Raw genomic sequence first — 24,418 nt, forward strand, 5'->3', positions numbered from 1 at the left:
ATTTTTGACGTTTGAGACCCACGGGGCTCGGTGCTGGATTTATTTGGTGTTTTGAGATGTTTCATCTGTGGCTTGGCTCTCTTTGTGCGCTCTTGTCTGGCATAGGCTGGGTACAAATTTGGACACTTGAGTCACACTGCAGATGCAATGTCAACAACCCAGGCTTGTCCAAAAAATGCCACTTCTCCATCACAGACAGGGTGAGTTCAGCCACATTCCAGCCTCAAGTGCAAATGTTTGATCTCGTGGGTTGAGCAGAGTCCTCTCCCATTCCTCACATCCTGTGACCACTTCTCAGGGCATGCCAGGGCGAAAGAAAACAGGGCTTTTTTTTTGATAAATTCAACTTTTAATATTTTTTTAATATAAAATATTAAACTCAACTTTTGATATTTTCATATTTTCTTGGCATTTGTGCTGTGCATTTCTTTCCTTCGGGGATTTATTCCCAGGCAGTTCAGCTCTCTCAGGAACTTTTCCAAACTGAAAGGAAGGTGTGAGGGTGGATCATTCATCAGTGGCTTTGGGATGAAGGGTAGAGACTAAAACTCCTGCTCTGACTTATGCCAGAGGAGAATCTGTTGCAGGAGATGATTTGACAAATCCTAATTCCTCCATGGGGATCTTAACTACTTCCACTTGCACTCTTCTGTGTAAAAAATACTTTAAAAATCACCCCAACACCTTCTTTCTGTCTATTGGCTTCTGCCTCATTATATTTTTACAGACCATATGATTTATAGCCAAGTTCTAAGGATTAAAAAACTCTTTGTTTTTTCAGTCTCTGGAGTTCCTCATTCAGAGGTATTTAAGGTTATTTTTCTTTTTTAATCCCTTAGGACTGTCCCTGTCGGGTTTGGCTTTTTGTGGTAAGGAAGAACAGGGCCAAGGGGGAAAAAAACACTCCCTGTCAAATCCATCAAGGCCGATAATTAAATATTTCTTTAAAACAGGAAGAAAGATAAGATAAGATGATAAGATAAGGAAGAAAAACTCTTTCCATCTTTCCCAGTAATATTATTTTTATTCTTCTTCTAACATCAGCCAGAAAATCTCAAAACTTGTGGCGCTGTGAGGGAATCTGACAGCTGAGAACTTCTCCATCCCCCAATCCTGCTTGCCTGAGGCGTGTGAGATCCCAGGAATTCCTGCATTCTTACATAAATTGTTGATTCTCACTGTTTTTTGGGAAACTGAAGTGCAGTTCCTGCCTGATTCCTGAAGATGGCAAACATACCCCGTTATAATTCCACCTGCATTAACACACAGTTACCCACAGGACTGGGTGTACGAGGTGTTGTTTTCTTTTCCTGAGGTTATAAAATTCCCAATTCATCTGCCTGCATGGAAAAGTCCATCAATTCCCTCTGGAAATCTCATGATGTTTGCAAATCCCTTGGAATTTGGTTTTTTTTAGGGTTTTGAAACCTCTATTTTTGCTGTCACTGTAGATTCCTGATAGAGACAGGTCTGGAGCTCTCTGTCCAGGAAGGGGGAAACAGGAGTTGATTATTTGCTCCATCCTGGTTTAGGATAATTTGCTCCTGCTTGGTGTCAGGCTGGGAAAATGGTGATGGATCATGGCACAGACCGTGGTGTCATGGATCACATCGAGGAACAGCCATGAGCTGGAAAATTTGAGGAAAAAAAGGGTGAAAGTATTCCTGGAAAATCTGGACAGAGAGGCAGCAAAGGAAGTTTCTCCAGTTTCCTGGTCATCTGTAGGGAAGCTTGTAGGACGACAGAGATCTTAGAATCGCAGGATCATGGAATTATTGGTGTTGGAAGAGTCTTCAAGATGATGTCAAGGTCAAGCAGGCTCCCTGCCACGGGGTCTGAGCCCTGCCCAGCCTGGAAACTTCCAGGGATGGGGCAGCCACAGCTCCTCTGAGCACTGAGTTGTTTTCTCCGCGTGGTCATGTCCATAACTCCTTTCCAGGATGTTCTGAAGGGGTTAAAATGGGCTCCAGAGGGAATTTTATTGGATTTTCCACTCCTGAATGGTGTTAACAGAGAGCTGATGTTGCCTGAAGTGCTGCAAATCCACTCAGGCTGTGGGATGTTTGAGAAGGGATTTTAGTGAACAATTTTAGGCATCCAAGTGGGAATTTCTAATGCTGTTGGGAACACAGGCTCAGGAATATTCAGCTGTCCCAAATCCGAATGGGTGGGGAATAAACGAGATTGAATCACCAGGTGGGAGTGAGGCGAATCCCAATTTTCCTTTTCTGCAAGGAGGGGGGTGAGGAACTGGATAGGCAGGAAAACAGATGGATTGATAAGGGGGGAGAAAGATTTCAAAAGGAGGAGATGTAGAGATGTCCCCAGAGATGGATGATGGATGGATGGATGATGGATGATGGATGGATGATGGATGGATGGATGGATGGATGGATGGATGATGGATGGATGGATGGATGGATGGATGGATGGATGGATGGATGGATGGATGGAGGGATGGATGGATGGATGGATGGATGATGGATGATGGATGGATGGATGGATAGATGGATGATGGATGATGGATGGATGGATGGATGGATGGATGGATGGATGGATGGATGGATGATGGATGATGGATGGATGGATGGATAGATGGATGATGGATGATGGATGGATGGATGGATGGATGGATGATGGATGGATGGATGGGTGGATGGATGGATGGATGGATGGATGGATGGATGATGGATGGAGGGATGGATGATGGATGATGGAGGGATGGATGATGGATGGATGGATGGATGGATGGATGGATGGATGATGGATGGAGGGATGGATGATGGATGATGGAGGGATGGATGATGGATGGATGGATGGATGGATGATGGATGGATGGATGATGGATGGATGGATGATGGATGGATGATGGATGGAGGGATGGATGATGGATGGATGATGGATGGATGGAGGGAGGGATGGATGGATGGATGATGGATGGATGGATGATGGATGGATGATGGATGGATGGATGGATGATGGATGGATGGATGATGGATGGATGATGGATGGATGATGGATGGAGGGAGGGATGGATGGATGATGGATGATGGATGGATGATGGATGGATGGATGGATGGATGGATGGATGGGTGGATGGATGGAAAGGGTAGGTTTAGATTGAATATTGGGAATGAATTCTTCCTTTGAGGGTGGGGAGGCCCTGGCAGAGGTTTCCCAGAGAAGCTGTGGCTGTCCCATCCCTGGGACATCTCCAAAGTCACAACAGGACAAGGGAATCAGCCTGCTCTAGTGGAAGGCGAGCCTGTCCATGGCAGGGGGCTGGACAAGATGACCTTGAAGGTCTCTTCCCACCCAAACCATTCCATGATTTTGTGGAAAACACAGAGGATGTCCCCTATCTCAGCTCCAAGTATTTCAGCTCCCAGCTCTTTTCCACTTTCCTCTGTCCTGGGATGGACATCAATAATGCTGATCCAGCAGCAGGAAAAATTATTCCAGCTGCTCCAGAGGTGCCCTTGGTTGCCAGCAGAGAGGCTCCAGCTCCCACATCTGTAGATATTTAACACTGGTCCTTGTCATGGTCCACCTCTCACTCCAAGGATTTATATCCGTGGTCCCACTCCAAGGATTTATACTCAGGTTTGCTGTTCAAATGAGCTTCAGTGGATGCAAGCCTGGAGTTCCTGCTGGAATTCCAGAGCCCAGCAATGGAGACTGGAGCTGCCATTAGGAGCAGGACCTTGAGAGGGTGCAGGAAGGTGTTTGGGTCTCTATCTCTGGGCTTCTCAGGGACCTTTGGATGGAGCCTTCCTTTTTTGGTGCCTCTTTTCCCTGCAACACCATACGGGGCTTGGAATTCCTGCATCCCAAGGGAAATTTTGGGGATCTGTGAGGGAACACAGGTACAACCAGGGTGCAGTGCAAAAGTTTAAAGAACAAGGGGCCTGTTTGACCTTGAGTATTTCTCCAAGGATCTGGGCACAGAGTGACGCATCCGGTGATTCCAGTCTGGGATCTCTGACTTCCAGAGCCAGCCCGACCAGTCCTGGAGAAAAAGTTCACCTTCACATCCCACACATTCCTGCTGACAGCCGTGAAATCAATGCACGGCCCGAAAATAAATCAGCACCACGGTGCTGATCTTGTCTGCGGAGCCAGGAGTCGGTGGAGGAAATTCCAAGGGCTGCAGGCACTGGAGATTCCCATACGATGGTGCTGTTGCCACACGGCTGGAGCCCAACCCTCTCTCCCGGCGTGTGGGAGCAGCCCCAGATTGTTTGTTTAAAAAAAAATCTCAGCAACTTCAGAGTATCAAAAATGCATTTGACTTTTTTTTTTTTTTTTTTTTTTTTTTTTTTTTTTTTTTTTTTTTTTTTTTTTGTTATTTTGCTAATTGCGGAGCTCTTCTGCTCGCAAAAGTCTCGGAGTGTGGGATCCCTGCCAGCTCCTGCCGGCGACGCCTGGCGCATCCCAGAGCTGTTTGCAGGGAGAAAGGAGAGCATTTTCCTGCCCCCACGCTTTGGAGTTGGGGTGAAGGGTGGGGAGAGTGCCCTGGGCTGCATCACAAAGAGGTTCTGTGCTTGTTCTGCCCTCACAAAAAGCTTTCTGACTTTTCCCTTGCTGGACATTTCATCTTCCTGTGTACAAATGTGGCAAAATGTTGGAGATGCAGGCAGGAAACATGAATTTCCTGGGGTCACACAACAGATCTCAAACCAGGACCCTCACCCACCCTTGCTGCTTCCCAATCCATGAACTTTTCCTTCCAGCAGGAAAACAAATTTTCCTGGCCCCCAAAGAAACCACAGAGTGCAGATGGGGAAGAACCTGAGATTTCCAGCCCAGCTGCTGCAGGAGGAAACACAGAACCACAGGAAAATTTTGGGTGGAAGGGACCTTCAAGATCATCCAGTTCCAACGCCTGCCATGGGCAGGGACAGCTCCTACCAGACCAGGCTGCTCCAAGCCCTGTCCAGCCCTGGCTTTGAATCTGGAGGGTAGAAAGGGTGGCTCTGGGGCCAGGCATGAGCACTGCTCCTCCTCGTGGCACTCAATCCATGGCCTCTTGGTCTCTCCTTTCCCAGAGAATCATGGAATTCTTCAGGTTGGAGAAGACCTCTGAGGTCACTGAGTCCAGCCATTCCCCAGCACTGCCAAGGACACCACGAGCCCACGTCCCCAGGTGCCACATCCACGTCCTTTAAATCCCTGCAGGGATGGGCACTCCTCCACCACCCTGGGCAGCCCGTTCCAATCCTCCTGGTGAAGAAATTTTCCCTAATATCCAATATAAACCTTCCCCTGATAACCTGTGGCTGTTTCCTCTTCTCCTGTTCTTTGGGAGATGAGATCAATCCCCACCCCAGGAGGGCTTTGGCCCTCCTAATTTTTTCCCTACATAACCTCCTGGCATCCTTGAAGTCCTTCTGGGTTGTCTCCCCCTCACGGAATGGTCATAAAATCTCCTTTTTTGTCCATCCTGCCCTTAGTTTGTGGTCCCCAGAAGTGGTGGTGTTTTCCCAATATTAACGAGGTTTTGGGAAATTTTTCTGCACACAAGGAGCTCATCTCACGGGTTTATGCACTGGGGGAAATGTTTCCTTGAGGGATCATTTCCTGTCAGGGCTTTTTTTGTGACTTGGTTCTGAAGTTGTTGGCAAAATGCTGGAAAATAGGATTCTGTGGACAAAGGAGCGCTCTGCAGAAATAATGAAGTTATTTGATGCCCAGGATGGATTTTGGGATCAAACCCAGGTATGGACAGCGAGATCCACCTAAACCAGTGAGTCTCACCTTGGGATTTCACAATTAAGGTGCTGCAGATGCAGGATCAGTCCTTTAAAGTCAGCTTTCCTTTCCCTGGAACAGATGCTCCTCTATTTACAAAGGCAGGAATTCTGATAACGCTTGTCTTTGTCCCTCTGCTTAGAACTGTTCCACTTCGTGTTAACTAATTACAAACTAATTGGGCCGGAGAGATGCAGTGCCGTGAAGCAATTTGATTTTGATGAATTGGCAATTTCTTACAAAAACTATTTCATTAAAAAAGTTGATTTTTTTCCCCCCCGACTGCTTTATCAAATGCTCTGACACTCAGGACGGCAGAAGATGAGTTGCACAAACCAGGAGAGATAATGGGAATTCTGATTAATATCTGTCATTTCCTCCTAGTTTAACTGTTTAGCTGGAAAATCGATTGGAAAAATCAACCCTCAGCTGCTTGGAGCCGTTAGCAATTTGCTAATTTGAAAGTGAAAGGGGGAATGGCTTCAAGGCCCCCCTGATAAAGGGCAGGTTTTGATGGAATATTGGGAAGGAATTCTTCCTTTTGAGGGTGGGGAGGCCCTGGCACAGTTTGGCCAGAGAAGCTGTGGTTTCTCCATCCCTGGAAATGTCCAGGACAAGGTTGGATGGGGTTTGGATCAACCTGGCAGGGGGATTGGAATGAGAGGAACTTTAAGATCCCCTCCAATCCGAACCATTCCTGAATTTGATTAGACAAACTGGATTCCCAGCACCTTTTTTTTTTTTTTTTTGGCTGAATCTTTACTGATTGACAGGAGCTCGGCTACTAAATAGGCACCACCTTGCAGACAGTTGTGTTCTGTCAGATTCTTAACAATATAAAAATATTGTTATATTTTTATGGAAATATAAAAGGGAAAACAAAATCCTCTGGTGTGATTCAGAGCTGCTCCCAGCAGTTCCATTTTGATTTTGTGGCTGGAATGAAATCATCCCTCTCAGCTCCCCGGGCAGGAGTCAAGGATCCCTTCCCCTGCCTGACCTTTACAAATTGCACATCCTGCTTGGCCCTGACCTTTTCCAAGGTGCCACAGATCCCGAGCCCAGAGGTTTTGGAATTGATAACACAGAGCTCACAGCTGCCTTGTCAGTGTCTCCAGCAGAAAGTGGGATGCCAGAGGATGGCCAGGAATGTGTCTAGGATTAATCAGACCTGATAGGAAGGAAATGGAGGAGGTGGATTTACAATTCTGCAGCCTGGGCAGAGCCAAAGGGGTGCAGCTTTTGCTGAATGCCAGAATGGTTTGGGATGGAAAGGACCTTAAAGATCATGGAATTCCAGCACCTGCCATGGGCAGGGACACCTCCCACTATCCCAGAGTGCTCCAAACCACATCCAGCCTGGCCTTGGACACTGCCAGGGATCCAGGGGCAGCCACAGCTTCTCTGGGAATTCCATTCCAGGGCATCACCACCCTCACAGAGAAGAATTCCTTCCCAAAATCCCATCTATCCCTGCTCTCTGGCAGTGGGAGGCTATTCCCTGTGTCCTGTCCCTCTATCCCTTGTCCTAAGTCCCTCTCCAGCTCTCCTGGAGCCTCTTGGGGCACTGGAAGGGGCTCTGAGGTCTCCCTGGACCCTTCCCTTCTCCAGACTGGACATTCCCAGCTCTCCCAGCCTGACTCCAGAGCAGAGGGGCTCCAACCCTTGGAGCATCTCCGTGGCCTCCTCTGGAATTGCTCCAGCAGCTCCACGTCCTTCTGCTGTTGGACCCCAGAGGTGGATGCAGAATTCCAGGTGGGGTCTCACCAGAGCAGAGGCAGAGAATCATCTCCCTCAACCCAAAATTTTCGTAATGATTGAAGATGAATTTCCCATTCCCTTGTCCCCTCAATCCTCTAAGCTCACAGTTCTGCTTTTCTTTCCCTGCCTTTGGGCTCCTTCCCAGCATTCCTTCCTCTTTTGCCGAGCAAAAGGCATCATCAGGGGATGGATTTTCCTGTTGTCCACCCGGCTTCTGCTTCTAGGAGTGTTTGAGGAGCTGAGGTCCTTCTGTGAGACCCTTCATTTTGAGGTTTCTCCTCTTTTTTTTTTTACCAATTTTCACAAAACATGAGATTATTTCTGGAGCTTTGAGAGCTCTCTCCTCATTTAATTTGCTTGAATCTGGGCAGGGATGTGCCCAGTCAGATCCATGGGCAGGCAGGTGGACGGACAGAGGGATGGACAGGGCTGGAGCTGCACTAACCACATTTCCACAGACCAGGTTAAGATTTATGAAACTGTAGGAACAACATCCAGAGGTGAAGAAAAAAAATAAATAGAAAAAAAAATCATCAAAATAAATGTCGAGGATCCAACCAAAATATCAAGGATGATATAATTGCAGGCCAGGGAATTGCAGGAATGGTAATGGGAGATCTTCCACCCTTGTGATGCACAAATCCTGTGTGGATAAAACCAGTCAGGAGAATGGGAACATCCCGTTCCTCCCGTTTTGGTGGCTCACATTGGATGGACCTTGGCTAATTTGTCTTCCCTGCACAAAGCAAGGTCGTTTTCTCTCAGGGGCATCGCTGCCTGCCTTGAATTAATTTTCTATTAATTACTGGAATGATTTGAGCGTGGATAAGCAGCAGTTATTTTTAGCACTCAGACTGATTAGACTTTGGAGAGAACTGTCTGGGGGAAGCTGTGGGGCTCCTGCTGCTTGGGAAGGGGACAACAACCATTCCCAGTTGGATCAAAGTGTCCATCGGGGTCATGAGCCCCTTCTGACACCACTCCTTGGTGGTTTCACAGGGAAAATAAAAGATTCCATCCAATTTCCACCCCTGGAAGTGCTCAGGGACAGGCTGGGTGGGGCTTGGAGCAACCTGTGGGAAGTTCCCTACCCATAGCAGGGGTAGGGATGAGATGGTTTTTAAGGTCCTTTCCAACCCCAAACATTTTATTATTCCATGATCTCACCAGCACCCGGCATCCCTGATGAAATACCTCCTTGAACAATGGACAGGGACATCCTCCACACCTCCTGACCTTTTATTGCAGTTATTTATTCCCTCTAATCCAGGTATTTTATTTCTTGTTTTCCTTGGCCGCCCTGCCCTGCCATAATTTGCTTTTTGCTCTGTGCAAAGAGAGCTGAAGCACCAGTTGGACTTGAAACCTGCTTGTTTTTACATGTGAATTCTCTTTTATTTCCTCCTCTACTTTTTTCCTTTTTTTTTTTTTTTTTTTTTTAATAACGCCATTTTCAGGCCCCCAAACTGTCTGGTAATTACCTTGCCTTTGATAAACCTTTCTATTAAGCACAACTTGTAAATACCTTGCCTGCTCTAACTGCATTCAATTCATCATAAAGGCTCGGCAAGCCTTTGCTTTCCCTCTTTTGTGTGGGAAAAAAATGGAAACAAGAGGTAAATTCACTGTTATTTTCAGCAAGGAATTACAAAACGGACTTGGATTCATATTTTTTTTTAAAATTAATATGATTCTCCAAACCTCCTTTTCCAGGATTATAAATCTCAACTCCTGGTATATATATTCCTTTATTTGTTATATTTTATCCCTAGTGGGGTTTATTTTGATTTGGTTGTGGGGTTTTTTTTGTTGTTTGTGGGTTTTTTGTTGGGATTATTGTTTGTTTGTTTGGGGGTTTTTTTTGTTTTGTTTTGGTTTGGTTTGGCTTGGTTTGGTTTTTCTTGTTTTGGGTGGGGTTTTTTGTGTCTGTGTGGGGTTTTTTGTTTGGATTTTTGGGTGTGGGGGGGTTTTTTGTTTGTTTTTGTTGTTGGTGGGGGTTTTTTTGTGTGTGTTTTGGTGGTTTTGTTTTTGTTGGGTGTGGTTTTTTTTTTGGTTTTTTTTTGGTTTTTTTTTTTTTTTGTTTGTTTGTTTGTTTGTTTGTTTGTTTTGTTTTTGTTTTTTCTTTTTCCCAGGGGACCAGAGACTGCTTTGGGTGGAAGGGACCCTCAACATCATCTTGTCCCAACCCCCTGCCATGGGCAGGGACACCTTTCACTGGAGCTCAGAGCTCCATCCAACCTGTCCTGGAGCACTTCCATGGATGGGAAGGAATTTTCTTTTATCCCTCTTCCTTCAGGAGCACATGGCCTTGCCCAAACTCTGTTCAGGTGAGCTCCAGAACTTGTCCCAGATTATTTGTGTTCCTTTTTTTGCAGTCTCCAAGTGACTTTTAAATCCGGAGCTGGGAACGTCCCCCCTAAATCATCGGTGTACGACAGAAACATTTTGGCTTTGGAGGTGGGAGCCAGAGCTGTGCTTTTCAGTCAGAAGGTGTTAATTAAAGCGAGTATTAATTAAAAGTGAATGATCCAAGACCCAGAGAGATGGGGGATGATCACAGGATCGCAGCATCAGGGAATGGGTGAGGTTGGAAAGGACCACTGGAGGTCATCTTGGTCCATTTTGCCTCATGTGTGGATACATTGATATAAAATGAGCATGATTTTATTTTCCATCTCAGTTTTAGGGCAAAATAGCAGACAACAAATGCAGTGCACAAATCCCCTGAGAGATGTAAAATCACTGACTTTAGGAAAAATATCTCTCTCCTCAGATGGCAAAGAAACCCCTGAGCTGTTCCTCACCCCTGGTTCATGCAGAGGAGCTGATGGAGCTGGAAAATCAACCTGCTTTTTGTTCTGGTTGAGAGGTTTGGAGTGCTGAGGGTGTGGATGATGATGAGGAAGAGTGGGAAGCTCCTGCAGGTTGTTTCCCACCCCATGGAATGCTGTGCCAGGGCATCCCTGCCAGGGCAGGACAGCCTGAAGGAGCATCTTTGTCCCAAAAAGGTGAATCCTGTGACCCACCAGGATCCCTCAAGATCCTCCTGCAAAGGCACTGCAGGGAAATTCTGTCTCCAGGTTGTTCCAGGCACTGATTTCACACAAGGAATTGATAGGAATTGCCTGAGTCTTGCAGGAAAATGCACTTTGCAGTGGCTGATTGCACTCCCACAAATCCCTTTTTTCCCTTGGAGTCTCCTTGGGGATTGCTGTTCTCAGCCCAGGCTTTTCTGAACGTGCACAGCGATTGCTCCCACGGGGTGGGAGCTTTCTAGACTTCCAACAGGGCAGAAAAACGTTTGAAAAGCCCTTTCCAGGTTCCACAGCCTCTGGTTTTATTTTCATCCAGCCCCCTGAAGTCAGCAGGAGCAGCAGGGATCTCACCAGGGAGGAGGCTCAAGGAAACACAAGAGGCAGGAGCTGGGTGGGAGCTGGGACACTGAGGTGGACTCAGATGATCTCAGAGGTCTTTTCCAAACTTAATTTTGACCTTGATTTGACCTTTTTGACCTTAATTTCCAACCTTGATTTTTGATTCTACGATTTTTGCACTAAATGTAAGGGAGTTTCCACTTCCTGCCTTTCCCTTTTTATGGATTTCACCTCTTCTCCCTCCCTTTATATTCCAATTATTGCCAGTCCAGGACAATATCTGTGTTGCACTTGCAGAGGGAAATGAGTGGTGTCCACGAGGGGAGGAGAGCTGGAAAGCAAATGATCACAAACACTGTGGAATTCATCCCATCACCATTCCTGGGAATGTTCAAAAAACCTGGATATAGCATTGAGGACATGGCTGATGGTAAATGTCGTGCTGGGCTGGTGGTTGGACTTGATGACTCAAAAGTCTTTTCCAACCTTAGCAAGTCCATGATTTTATGAATAATTTTATTTTCCCCTGATGGAATCAACATGGAAAAAATCCAGGAGTCCCCCCCTGGAGAGAAGAGAGACTGGGCATTGAGTGTAGCCATGAGGAATGAAACTGGAGCAGGCTGGAAAATCCCAGCCTGCAGCTTCTTTTAGGCTGGAAATCATAACTCACCCTAGGGAGTCTCCAGGGTAAATCCAGGCAATTCCCTTGTGGGAAAGTGTTCCCCTATGAATATTTTAGCAGAGCTGCTCCTGCCAATGCTCCTGAAAATTAAGACACTCTGTAAAAGTGTTCAAAATTGGCTTAAAACTGAGAGTAAGTTTGGCTTGGGTATTAGGAAGGAATTCTTTCCTGTGAGGGTGGTGAGGTCCTGGAAGAGATTCCTCAGAGAAATTGTGGATGCCTCATCCCTGGAAATGTTCAGGCCCAAGCTGGATGGGGCTTGGAGCAACCTGGGATTGTGGAAGGTGTCCCTGCCCATGTCAGGAGGTTGGACCTGGATGATCTTTAGGGTCCCTTCCTACATTTCTGTGATGTTTCCATCAAAAAGTGTGAAAACGAGAATATTTGGAAATTCTCCACGTGGGTTTTTCACCATTATTTACTCTTTGGGTTTTGCTCTTTTATGTTAATTGTTTAATCTCTAAGAACGGACAGGTGGAAAACTCATCCTGCTCAATATCTGCCTAATGTCTGATCAAAACAGAACAAATCTGTTTCATCATGAGATAAAAATACTTCTGGAATTTCCAAATATAAAATGGTACGAATTAGATGGCGTTGTACAGTAAGGTCACATTTGATAGGCCAATTAAAAGTGCAATTCTCCTTGAATTCTCCTGGAATTTGAATGAAATACTTGATGGGGCTCATCCCAAACCCACTGGAGAAAAATTGAGAGAGTAAATCAAAAGTGGAAAATGGGGCCACTGGAGAGATATATCCAGGAACCATTCTGGAATACCTTTAACAGAGCCAGGATATGCAATATAAAGAGAAAATGAGAGATAATTCTAAAAGGAGAAGCTATGTGGGTTTGGGTCTTCTCAGTCTTTGTGACCTCAGCTCCTGGAGCAACCCATCTGAAAAATGTCCTGATAGGAATATTAATTATGGGTCAGCTGTTCAGGGTCAGTAAATCACAGCTGGTCTGACTTAGAACTCCTCAATAACTTATCCCAAAGCATTTTTTGGGATTTTAGCTCACAAGGAGAGGGAATATTGGTTATGGAACCACCAGATGCAGCTGGAAAACACCACTGAGCTCTCAGGCACAGAACCCCCAAGCTGGGTGTGAAATGGAGAGGAGGGAGGAGAGAAACATCCACAAGGAGAGATGAGAGCAAAACTGCTTAGAGTGCTCTTCATGGTGTTAATTGGGGAGTTAATTTGAGAGGAAAGATAATTTGAGGGGAGAAACATCTTGCACTTGAGGAGGGAGCAGGTGTTGGGAGGGCTGGTAAATGATAAGGTCATTACCCTGTGGGGCAGAGAGATACAAGAAAAACAAATTTAGTGTTAATAGTCCATTTAGATTCATTGGGACCCTGAGGATCAGAGCAGCAAAAACTTGCCTAAGGTCACCCCACTGGCAGGGACAAAGCTGAGAATAAAACTGAGGGTCTGGAAGCTTGATCCGTGCATCCCGGGGTTTCCCTCAATAACTGCAGCACTGTCACCATCGTGGGAGTAAGGGCAGAGAAAAGGGAGATGCTGCCAGGGGATGTGGGAAAGGACTGCGGGAGCTGCAGCAGGAATGTTGTTCCCTAACTCACCTGTCTCGGGTGGACCCCCCGAGACTGGGGTGATAGAATGGCTTTGCCCTTTGAGGAGTTGTCCTGGGTTGAAAGAATGTAACCAAAAATGTGTATTCTATTTTCATCTGTTGAAGTCCATTGGGAGATACTGTTCTTTATCTCTTGTAACTCTAGGGGGGGAAGAGGGCAGATGCCTTCTGTTAATGGGACACCTGATAACACCAGATAAGGCAGTGCCTCCTTATCTCTTCCTCCACCCATCCTCCTCCGAGGGACATCCCCTGTGAATGGGCCATTGAAGGCCTCTCACATGACTGATAACATCACCTCATCCCATTGGGAGATGCTCCACACAGTGGGAGGAGCCAAAGCCTTTCCACTGGGATAAAACCTGCAATCCCAAACACCAAGGGAGCCTGTTCCCACTGGATTCCCAGAGGATGACTGGACCCTTCTCTTGAGGATCATCTCTACTCCAACAGAGCCATAACTCTCACTCTGGGAGGACTTATCTAGGACTGCTTCCAACACCCTGACCAACAGGGTGTCAGGTTTGCATTCTGACTCTGTCAGTGGTCTTTTGTACTATTGCATTTATCTTATTTTATTTTTATCTTTCTTGTTGTTTGTTCTCTGTGTATTAAATTGTACTTCTGACTTGGAGTCTCACTGGTTTTGCTTTCAAACCAGCACAGGAATCCCGAGCTGGACGCAAAGAAAAATGTGGATTCTTCAGGTTTCAGGTTTCTCAAGGTCTTCTTCTCCTTGTTTATTATATTTTATCTTTTAAGTTCTTCCCATTTATTATATCTTGTCTTTTAAGTTCTTCCCCTGCAGAGCTCTGTGCTGCAGCAAGGACACACACCGGCTCCTCCTGGCTGGGAGGGTCTTCACATCTTATACTAATTACATGTCTATTATTTATGATCAATTACCAATGGCTACCACCTATGCTAGACAGGTCATACCTGCTCTGACCCTATCCAAACGTGCCACCCTCACAGCAGAAATGTTGGACAAGATGAAGAACCAGGAGCACAGGACCACGCCCCGAATCCTCTGTGTTGTCTTCTTAAGCCCCCACACCCAAAATTACATTTACCCCCAGTGATAAACTAGCTACGATCTGTTTTAGGTTTTAGGATTGTAATTCCTCCTGAAATGTGGGTAGTCTTTCCCATGGACTGAAGTCAAAGATTGTGTCCTCCTGGGCTCCGTGCTGAGGTTTCCAACCCCCTGTACAGATCCCAGACCCCCCTGTACGTGTTCTAAACCCCCTGCCCGGGTCCCAGGCCCCTTTAAAAGGGTCCCAGACTCTCCAGGGGGACCAGAGGGATGTCCTGGACTCCAGAAACCTCTTTGGTGCTTCTGGAGTGGGACACTCACAGTGGTGTGCAGTGGCTGGAGGTTCCTGAGCTAGGGATGAGGGTCTGAACTCGAGGCTCATTTTATCTTTGTTGTACAAATCAAAATTCACTCTGCCACATTCAGGATTCTGCCCTTGTCTCCTTGTGTGACCAGCATCTCCTGCACAACAAATCCTGCTTTACTTCCCTTCCTGGGTGCACGAGAATGTGGAATCATGGAATGGTTTGTGCTGGAAGGGGCTTGAGGGATCATCCAATTCCAATCTCTGCACCACGGGCAGAAATTGGAATTGGAATTTCATGCAGAAATCTTGCACCAAGGCTGGAGGGCAGATCCAACCATGCTGTGAGCAGAAAAAAACATTAAATATCAGCTGTTGTTCTGGAGGTGACAATTGCTCCCTCTAACATCTCTAGAGGGATAAGAGACAGGGCTCTGGTTCCAGTGCTAGGATTGCCCTGACTAACATTGGCTCCGACCACTTCATGGTCGAAATGTGCTTCTCCAACCCCTCTAAACTTATCTAGAAGATTGTTTTGGAATAACTTGTCCCTGTTATCCCAGGGCAATGTCTGCCTTCCTCATCTTCAACGTAGAAATGAATCAGGGAGCATTTCCATGTCAGCAGCAGCATTTTGAGACAAAAAGCCAATAGAGGGAGAAAGAACTTTCTTCTTTTCCTCTACACAGGGAGCTTAGGGTGGAGCTGTGGAGATTCTCCCTGGAGACTTGGCTTTGCAGCCATCCTTTTATCCCGCTTTTTTTGTGATCTTCCATCACGAGTCAGTCCTGATTTAGCTGTGACACAGAAATCTGCTGCCAGTTGAAGACTTAATTGCACCAGAGGCCTTCAGCAACGTGGGCACTAATGAGCCAGAGTTCAGATATTCCTGACTTAATGAAAACCAAGGAAGGGCTGGCCATGGGCTCCGGGCAGTTCTGGATCTTACGGAGGAAGAATTTTCTCCTGGATAGTTCATTAATAAAAGGAGGGTGGAGGAGAGTGGCTCATCACCATCTGTCAGTGGAAGCTGGAGCCCAGCAGTTAATTAGGAATGAGAGCTGCTTCCTTTCACAGACATTTCTATATGTTTATATATAGCCATTGTATTGCCATTAGGGGAAGTATCTCTTTTTTTTTCTCATTAAATGAGCCAGCCCTTTTTTTTTTTTTTTTTTTTTTTTTTTTTTTTTTTTTTTTTTTTTTTTGGTGTTGTTGTTGTTGTTGTTGTTGTTGTTGAATGGTTTTAACTCTGGAGAACTTGTTCAGCCACAGGGAATCTGCCTTTGTTCTTCCTGAGCTCTAGGACTGGCTTTGGAAAACAGAGCCCAAGGGGTGATGGGACACCCAGGAATCTTTTCTTTTGGGATGGGCTTCAAGAGATTGACAGGCTGAGAGGGGAAAGATGTCACCTAAATTCCAGGATTTATTCTCCTTGCTGGAATCGTCAGCCAATGGTCTCCTTGAAAGCTGGAGAGAGCAGGGTCTGGACAGGGGGGAGTGGAGGTCAGCTCAAAGGGAGTAGGTTTGGATATTAAGAAAAAATTCTTCCCTGTGAGGGTGGTGAGAATTCCCAGAGAAGCTGTGGCTGCCTCATCCCTGAAAGTGTCCAAGGCCAGGCTGGACAGGGCTTGGAGGAACCTGGTCAAGTGGAAAGTCCAGAGAGCTTGGAGCCAAGTGACCTTGACGGTCCCTTCCAACCCAAACCATTCCATGGCAATTCCATCAGGACGTCCCAAGGTTTATGATCCTCCTCCCAAATCCTCACTGTTGCTTTTTTTTTCTTTCTCCTCTTTACAAGAACTGCCTTTGTGCACGAAGAACCTTCCAGGGCACCTCTCCCACCTCTCCAGGTGCATCCTTGTCAGGAAAACAGCTTTTTTTTTTTTTTTTTTGGTGACTCCCAGAAGAAATGTGACATGAAAAAGGGAAGGAGGAAGGTGTAGAGGTGGAATTGGTCTGCAGGGACTGTCTGTGAGGTCTCTTTTTGGCCTCTGAAGCCTAAAGTTGTTTTTTTTTTTCCGGCATTCCCTGACAGATGTTTAACATTCAAACACATCCAATCTCCATCCCGCTCCTCCCAGCAGCCACCAGCGTGTGATGGAGATAAGAGATGAGCTGAGGTTCACAGCTCACTTGCTGAATGACTCATCCCTTTAATTGCATCCCTTTAATTACAAATTAGCCTCCTTGACCTTTTCTTCCTGCTCTTTCCTGAGTGTCAGAGCACAGTTTGATCTCTGTGCTGCCGGGGAGCAGGAGGAGGCGATGTCTCTTGGTGGAGGGGTTGTTTGAGCTGAGGCCACACTCTCACCTCCCTTAATCCCAAGAATTGTGCCAAAAACAAAACAAAACCAAAGTTCCTCCTCTTCTTGAAACTCTTTGTGACTTAGAAAGAGCTGAAAAACACAAAGTCACCACCTAAAACCGCAGAAGGAACAAAAAAAAAATCTGACAAATGAGGATACTGAAATTTGGGCAAAAAACCTCAAAGATTGGGAAGACTGAAAACCTAAAATTGTCATTCCTGGGTTGATTTGCTGTAGGTTTTCTTTCTTTTGAGGCCTTGAAACTCTGTTGGAATCAGTGGTGTTACTCTGACTCAGAACTAAAAAATTTATAAGGCTTATTCGACAGGAATATTCCAGCAGAAATGCTTCTTGGCAGGAGCAGATATGGAATACCACCAGGAAACCTCCAGAAAAAGTGGGAAAACCACCTCACAAAATGGCAATTCCTTGGCAGAAGGGGATTTGGGAAGTGGAGGTTACCTGTGAATTTCCTTTCCAACATCAAAGCCTTTGGGAACAGAAGTTTCTAAAGAGGAGAAAACATTTCTTGAAACTCTTTGCCTTTATTCATCAGTGAATTCTTGAAATGTTCTCCCCTGCGAAAATGTTTGGAATAACACCAGATTCGCCCACTCTGTGCTGACATTTAACTCATCCCATTATATGCATTACGCCACCACTCCGGCTTTATCCAGGATATAATGTAAGGAACATATACACAGATTTAGAAAAATACAGGGCCCTTGTAGATTTATTTATAACAGTTCATATATTTATAATTAACTTCATTGTGAGGAAGGTTCAGCATAAGGTAGGACAACAATGGACTCCTCAGTTATATAAAAGGGCCTTGAAAAGCTCTTCCCTCCTCAGGGAAAAGTTTTCTGAACTGCTCAGGGAAAGCTGCGTTTTTTTTAAAAAATGGCTGAAAGTGGAAACGTTTTGTTTATAACAATTTATTCCAGTCGAAAATTATTTTTTATTTTATTTTTAAAGTGTACTTGGGAAGAAGTTGTAGGGTTCTGTATAAATGTTGAGACACACAGGACAAGACAGGGATCAAGGGCACTCTCAGCAAATTTGTAGGTGACACCAAGCTGAGGGTGCAGTGACAAATCTGAAGGATGGGCCCTTCCAGAGGGACCAGGACAAGCTGGAGATGTGGGAATGTTGTGTGGTTTGACAAGAGCGAGCGTTGGTGCTGCACCTTAGCTGGGGTCAATCCCAGTGCCAATCCAGGCTGTTTTTCCCTCATCCCAGTGTACCTACAAGAGCATTTTCAGTGCAGCAGGCTTGAGGCAACCCCGTTGCTGTGGGGTTTTGACAACCTGGGGGGAAATGCATCCTTTTATATCAGGAAGCACAGCAAAGTTCATCCCGAGCGTTCCGAGTGCGCACATCAAAGTCAATTTTTGTAGAATTAGGATGTCGATTTAAAGGACGAAAAACACTGTTAATTAACACTTTGTGGCTGCTGTTTTTCCATGGTAAACAAGGCATGTGACAAATGGGAAAGTGAAATGGATTTAAGCTCCCTTGAAACAACTTCTTCTAGAATATGAATATTCAGAGGAGAAATTGATAATCAAGCTTGTGGCCTTCTAGGATGGAGCTGCTGCTTCACTGGATGAGGGAAGGGCTGCAGGTGTCACTTGGAAGGGCTCAGGGACACACCTGAAGGGCAAGGCCATCCAGAGGGACCTGGAAAAGTCACCCAAGGGAATCTCCTAAGGTTTGAGGAGACCAAGTCCTGGTGCTGCCCCTGGGCTGGGGCAAACCCCAGGGTCAATCCAGGCTGGGGATGAGCAGATGGAGCAGCCCTGTGGAGAAGGACTTGGGGGGTGGTGGATGAGAGGCTGGGCATGACCCAGCCACCTGCACCTGGAGCCCAGAATTCCAAACGTGTCCTGGGTTCATCCAAAGCAGGGTGGGCAGCAGCTGAGGGGGGGATTCGGCCCCTCTCAGGTGAGACCCCACCTGCAGAGCTGCTCCAGCCCTGGATCCCAGCACAGGAATGACCTGGAGCTGCTAGAGAAAGTCCAGAGGAGGCACCAAGGTGACCAGAGGGATGCAGCAGCTCTGCTGTGAGGAAAGGCTGAGAGAATTTGGATTGTTCAACCTGGAAAAGTCTCCAGGGTGACCTAATTGTGGCCTTCCAGTAGCTAAAGGGGACAACAAAAACACAGACTATTAACAAGGGCCTGGAGTGACAGGACAAGGGAGAATGGCTTCAAACTGATGGAGAGTAGGTTTAGTTTGGGTATTAGGAAGGAATTCTTCCCTGGGAGGGTGGGGAGGCCCTGGCACAGGTTTCCCAGAGAAGCTGTGGCTGCCCCATCCCTGGAAATGTCCAAGGCCAGGTTGGATGGGGCTTGGAGCAACCTGGGACAGTGGAAGGTGTCCCTGCCCATGGCAAGGGGGTGGAATGAGATGATCTGGAAGATCCCATCTGTGCGTGGGAGGAGGTTTCAAAGGTTCACATGACCTTGATTATCCCAGGATCACAGAATCGTTGTGGTTGTAAAAGACCTCCAAGATCACTGAATCCATCACTCAACCCTTCAAAGTTCACCACTAAACCCTGTTTTCAAGCACCACCTTTGTAGGTTGTTTGAACAGTTCCAGGGATGGTGACTCCACTTCTGCCCTGGGCAGCCTGTTCCAATGCTTGATAATCCTTTCATTAAATTAAATTAATGAAATTAATGATTAAATTTTTCCTAATATGCAATTTAAGCCTTCCCTGGCTCAGCTTGAGGCCATTTCCTCTTGTTCTATATCTTGTTACCTGGAAGAAGAGACCAACCCCCACCTGGCTACAACCTTCTTCCAGGAAGTTGTGGACACCTTGTCCTGCCACTTGTCCCCTGAAATCCTGAATTCCCTGAGAGGGGAATTTCTTCAGCTTCTGAAAATCCCCCTGTTCTGCTGTTTCCAACTCAGACAGCTCGTGGTGTGGTTGGGGATGCAGCTGAAACCCTCCCACACCAAGTGCCAACCAGATGGAAAACAACTCCCTGTTTACTGGGGAGCGAGTGGGAAATTCCACCTTGCATCAGAGGCCTTTTGCCTCCTGGTGACCTAATTTCCTTGAGATTTTCCACCAGAACTAGTCAAAGGATTTCGTACAAGTGGAAAAGGGAGGAGCAGGAGCCCTGCTTGCTCTCCTCCTGCACATTGCATAAAGCTTTAATAGCGAGTAATAGCTGACACGGCTTTGATTTTATTGCACTTAACTGGGTAATTCTCCAGTCCCCAACTGTGCCCAGGAGGACTGAGGGGAACAGAAGTGGCTGTGCCACGGTACAAATGGGCCTTTGAATTCCTCTTACATTCCCATGGCCTGGGTTGTGCTCAATAAGTCATGCACAGTAAATACAGCTGGGAGACGTGAGGAGACTCGTGAACACTCGCAAGGCACTCAGGTGCCACTTTGGTGAACGTGCTGCAGGCAGAACATGGGGGAAAAGTGCCCTGCTTGTGTCTCTGCCCCTCCTCTCACTCTTTAGTGAAGGCTGCTCCCCACCACAGAGATCCCCAGGCAGAGCTAATGAACCAAAAAAAAAAAAAAAAAAAAAGCCATTTCTAATTTTATCCCTGCTTTCTTACGCAAGTTCACATCCAAATTCTGACATCCCCACCCTGGGTTTGTTGTCACAGAATCACAGAATATCCACAGGGGTCATTGAGTCCAACTCCTGAACCTGCAGGGGACAACCCAGAGAATCCCACCAAGTGCCTGGAATGGTTTTCCAGGCATTTCTTGAGCCCTGGAAGGCTTTGTAGCATTTTAGTGTCTGTTGGTTGCAGGAAGGGCACGAGGTTTCTCTCATGATGGACAAGCCAAACAGCACCAGGGACAATTTGGGTGGGCTAGCTGGGGCCAGGGGCCACCACTGTGCCAGTTTGGTTGCAGATACAGCCTGAAACTCTCATGTCCCACCCCAGTTTTTGTGGTGATGTGGGTTTTTGCTTTGAGTTTTCAGGCTAGCTTTCTATTTCATTTGTGTGTTATGATTTAAGTTATACATTCTGTTATGTGTCAATTCTCTGTGTCCCTGCCTCTGTTTCCAGAACCTTCCTTGCCAATCTTCCCTCACTCGATATATCATTTGCTATTTTGTATCATTGCACTGCTTCTGCTATTCCCATTGGATTTAGTTCTGTATCTCTGCCTTAGACTCCTCCCTGAGTGCATTCTCATTGGTGGTTTGCTTTGTATTGCCTGTGTATAAAATCCACGGCGGGACACCTGCTCCCGGTCCTTGGGGTTCAGCTTTTAGTTTTTATTCTTCAGTTGCACCTTTAATAAATCTCCTTAGTTTACCCCAAGACCCGTCTCACCTCTGCTTCATCTCTGTGCCCCAAAAGCAACCGCTGAGACCATCGGAGTTCCTGAGCAGGGAGGAAGAGTCTCCCCGGGGGAAATGTGTCACACCCCAATGCTGCCTTGTCATCCTGGGAAACGCACACTGCAACAGGTTTTCACTCTGTTCCTCCCTTTCTGGATGATGAGGATTATGGAGGCCTCTGAAGTCAACGTCTCCTATGCTGTCCCCACCTTGCTGCATCGTGTTCCAATGTCTTGTTGATATTCCAGTGCTCCAATTCCAATTCCAGCCTGGCTTCCTGATCTGCCCTCCCTGAGTCCAAGGCCTGGCACAATCCCCTCCCTTTTGTCTCTCCCAAATCTGGCTCTGTGCACCCTCACTGAGGGAACAGCAGCAGTGCCCCTGTGAAAAACTCTAAATATCTTTCCCCTGATGTTCCCAGTCACTTCTTGTGCATCAGACAAAACCTAAGGAAGTTTTCTAGGATGCTCAGGACTGGTCTGAACTGGGGGCTTGGCTTGATGGGATGGGCTCCTGACCTTCCCATGGATGATTTGTGCAAATCCCCTCTAATGAAGGTGTTCCAGTCACAGGAGATCCCGTACTGGAGCCTTTGCAGGCTGTTTAGCAAAGCAAAGAAGGAATTGCACTGTCTCCTTTGATGCTTTTAAATATTTCATGCCTCACTGCTGGCAGGTGAATAAATTGGTGATGAATATGCAAATCAGCAGGTCTTCGAAACGGGCTGAGAAACCTCATTTTGAGGTGTTTGTGAGGCAGGATGAGCACTTTAATATTTGCCACACATTTCATGCCAGTGATATCCCCTCTCCTTCACAAGCAGAGCTGCTGTTAATCCATGACCTGTTCCACACCAGCTTTGACTGCAACAGTAAATTAAAAAAAGTCAGGGAACGCTGTCAATCGATGTAAATTGAATTTTTAAATATTTTTTTTAACCCCATGGGATTTCTAGCATGGAATTATAGAATGGTTTAGGTTGGGCAGGGACACCTTCCACTGTCCCAGGGTGCTCCAAGCCCCATCCAAGCTGTCCTTGGACACTTCCAGGGATGGGGCAGCCACAGCTTCTCTGGATTCCATGGCCTCACCCCCCTCCCAGCTCTGTCAGATGCTCTTCCCTCCCTTGTCCTTCTGAATTTCCTTTTGTCCCACGCAGAAATCTTCCCATTCTGAGGGGTATTTCAGGAAGATGAAATTCCTTCATTAATGTCCCTGATTTCAGCCCAAAATTTTCACTTTTGGAGATTAAAAAGCTACTGCTGAGGTTTTAATTTTCAGTTTTCCTCCTGGTTAATGGAAATTTGGACATATCCATCCCTCTAGGCCTTCTGAGGTTCTTTCTCCAATATTTTGGATGTCTCAGAAGTCTCTGTGGAGCCTCCAAAATATGCAGGAAATCAGCACCACCCCTGAAGCAACCACCAAAGGAGACACAGTCAGGCCGAAACGTATTTATTGTTTTAATTCAAATCTCATCAGACTTTATCAGTTTTACCCCTTGTGCACCTCCTTCCATCCTCCACCTCCTTAAGCAATCCTTTGCAGCACCCCCAGGATTTTGTGATCCACCTGGAAATGTGCCAAGGGTTCAACACAACTCCCGGAGTCCATCAGACATCACGGATTCCCCACTGCTGCTTTTCCCTCAGTGTCTTGCCTCTCCTAAAAGATTCTGGGCCAAGAACCTCTGAAATTCCTCTTCCCAGAGCGGTGTTTCTGTGGATCCAGGAGATGTTCAGGGAGCTGAGTCACAGCTCCACGACAAGAGGGGGCCTGCTCAGCCTGAAGTTGTTTTTGCAGGCAGGGAATGTGCACAAAGGAAGGGTGAAGTCAGCGTTCCCACTTGCCAGCCGTTCCGTGCCTGGGATCATTTCAGCACTTGCATCCTGGGTGTGTTCCCTGTGGTCCCCATTTTAGTCTTGGAGGCAGCAGATTCCTTTATTTTACCAGGGCAAGTTATTCAAAAGCCTGGAAACTGTGGAAGAAGCAGCAAACTGGGCATTCCTGGAGGATTATGATCATAGCCTGTTTTTGGAGCAAATTCTAAAATTTTATAATTTTTCTTAGGTTGTCACTGAAGTAGTTTTGTTAAAAATTGAGGTTATTACTGATTAATCATTTTTTTAGTTCAGGCTCATTTTGATTAAAGGAAGAAAAGACAGGTTTGAACTTTTGAAACTATACCAAATTTAGAAATTGAAGTTTCACTGAATATGGAAAATTATCTGGTTTTTGTAAGTCTATCCATAGGCTCATGCAGCTGAACATTCCTGAACATTCCTCATGGCTATTCCTGGGGTTTTAGCTCCCAAATCACCCTGATGGTGCAATGTGCCCCCAATTCATAGACCATAAGTGGGAAGAAGAGACTTGTTGAGGATGAGAAATGCCCTGGTAACAAAGCTGCTCTTTCTGAGATCATGGAATAAAGGAATTATTGAATCATGGAATGGTTTGGGTAGGAAGAGACCTAAAAGATCATCTCATTCCACCACTTGCCAAGGTCAGGGACACCTTCCACTATCCCAGGTTGCTCCAAGCCCTGTCCAACCTGGCCTTGGGACACTTCCAGGGATAGGGCAGCCTCAGCTCCTCTGTACCAGTCCCTTCTACTTTCCAGGTAAAGAATTTTTTCCAACATCCCATCTAAACCTCCCCTTCTTGTAGTTTAAAACCATTCCCATCCCCAACAAATTGTCCCTTTGAGAGACAGTTTTTTTCTGGGTGCTGATTTTCTCCCTCTGTACCCCAATTCTATTTTAGAAATGAAAAATTTTTGTTCCTACACATAAAATGTAACCAGCCTCAACAGCGGATGGTTTTCACTTCTTTTCTTGCACAGATTTTTCCCTTCTGGCTTTTGCAACACTCAGCCCTGGCAGCCAAAGACTGATATTTATTGAAATGGTTTTGTCTTCTTGTTTTGTCTCTCAAGAGCTGTTGAGATTTGAGAGCTTTGTTTGAGCTCTGGGTCAAGCACAGGCACAGCCCAGGAGAGGCAGGGGGAGATGCCAGGGGAGTGGAGAGAACAGCAGCTCTCCTCTTTTCCCTGCTGGAATAAGCAGTCATTAGGTCCACAAAAATATTTTTGCCTAAAGGATGTACTGAAAACAAAACGTTGCAAGATAATGATGGGCTGTGCCCAGAGATAATTAATCTGCAGATGGAAACATCCATTCACGTGTGCTCTCTTCAGCCATCTGTCCATTCATTCTTTTTACAAATCCCATTCAAGTCAGGAGAGGAATTCTGCTGCTT

Source organism: Prinia subflava, chromosome 1 (assembly GCF_021018805.1).
Source record: "Prinia subflava isolate CZ2003 ecotype Zambia chromosome 1, Cam_Psub_1.2, whole genome shotgun sequence".
Taxonomy (NCBI): Eukaryota; Metazoa; Chordata; class Aves; order Passeriformes; family Cisticolidae; genus Prinia; species Prinia subflava.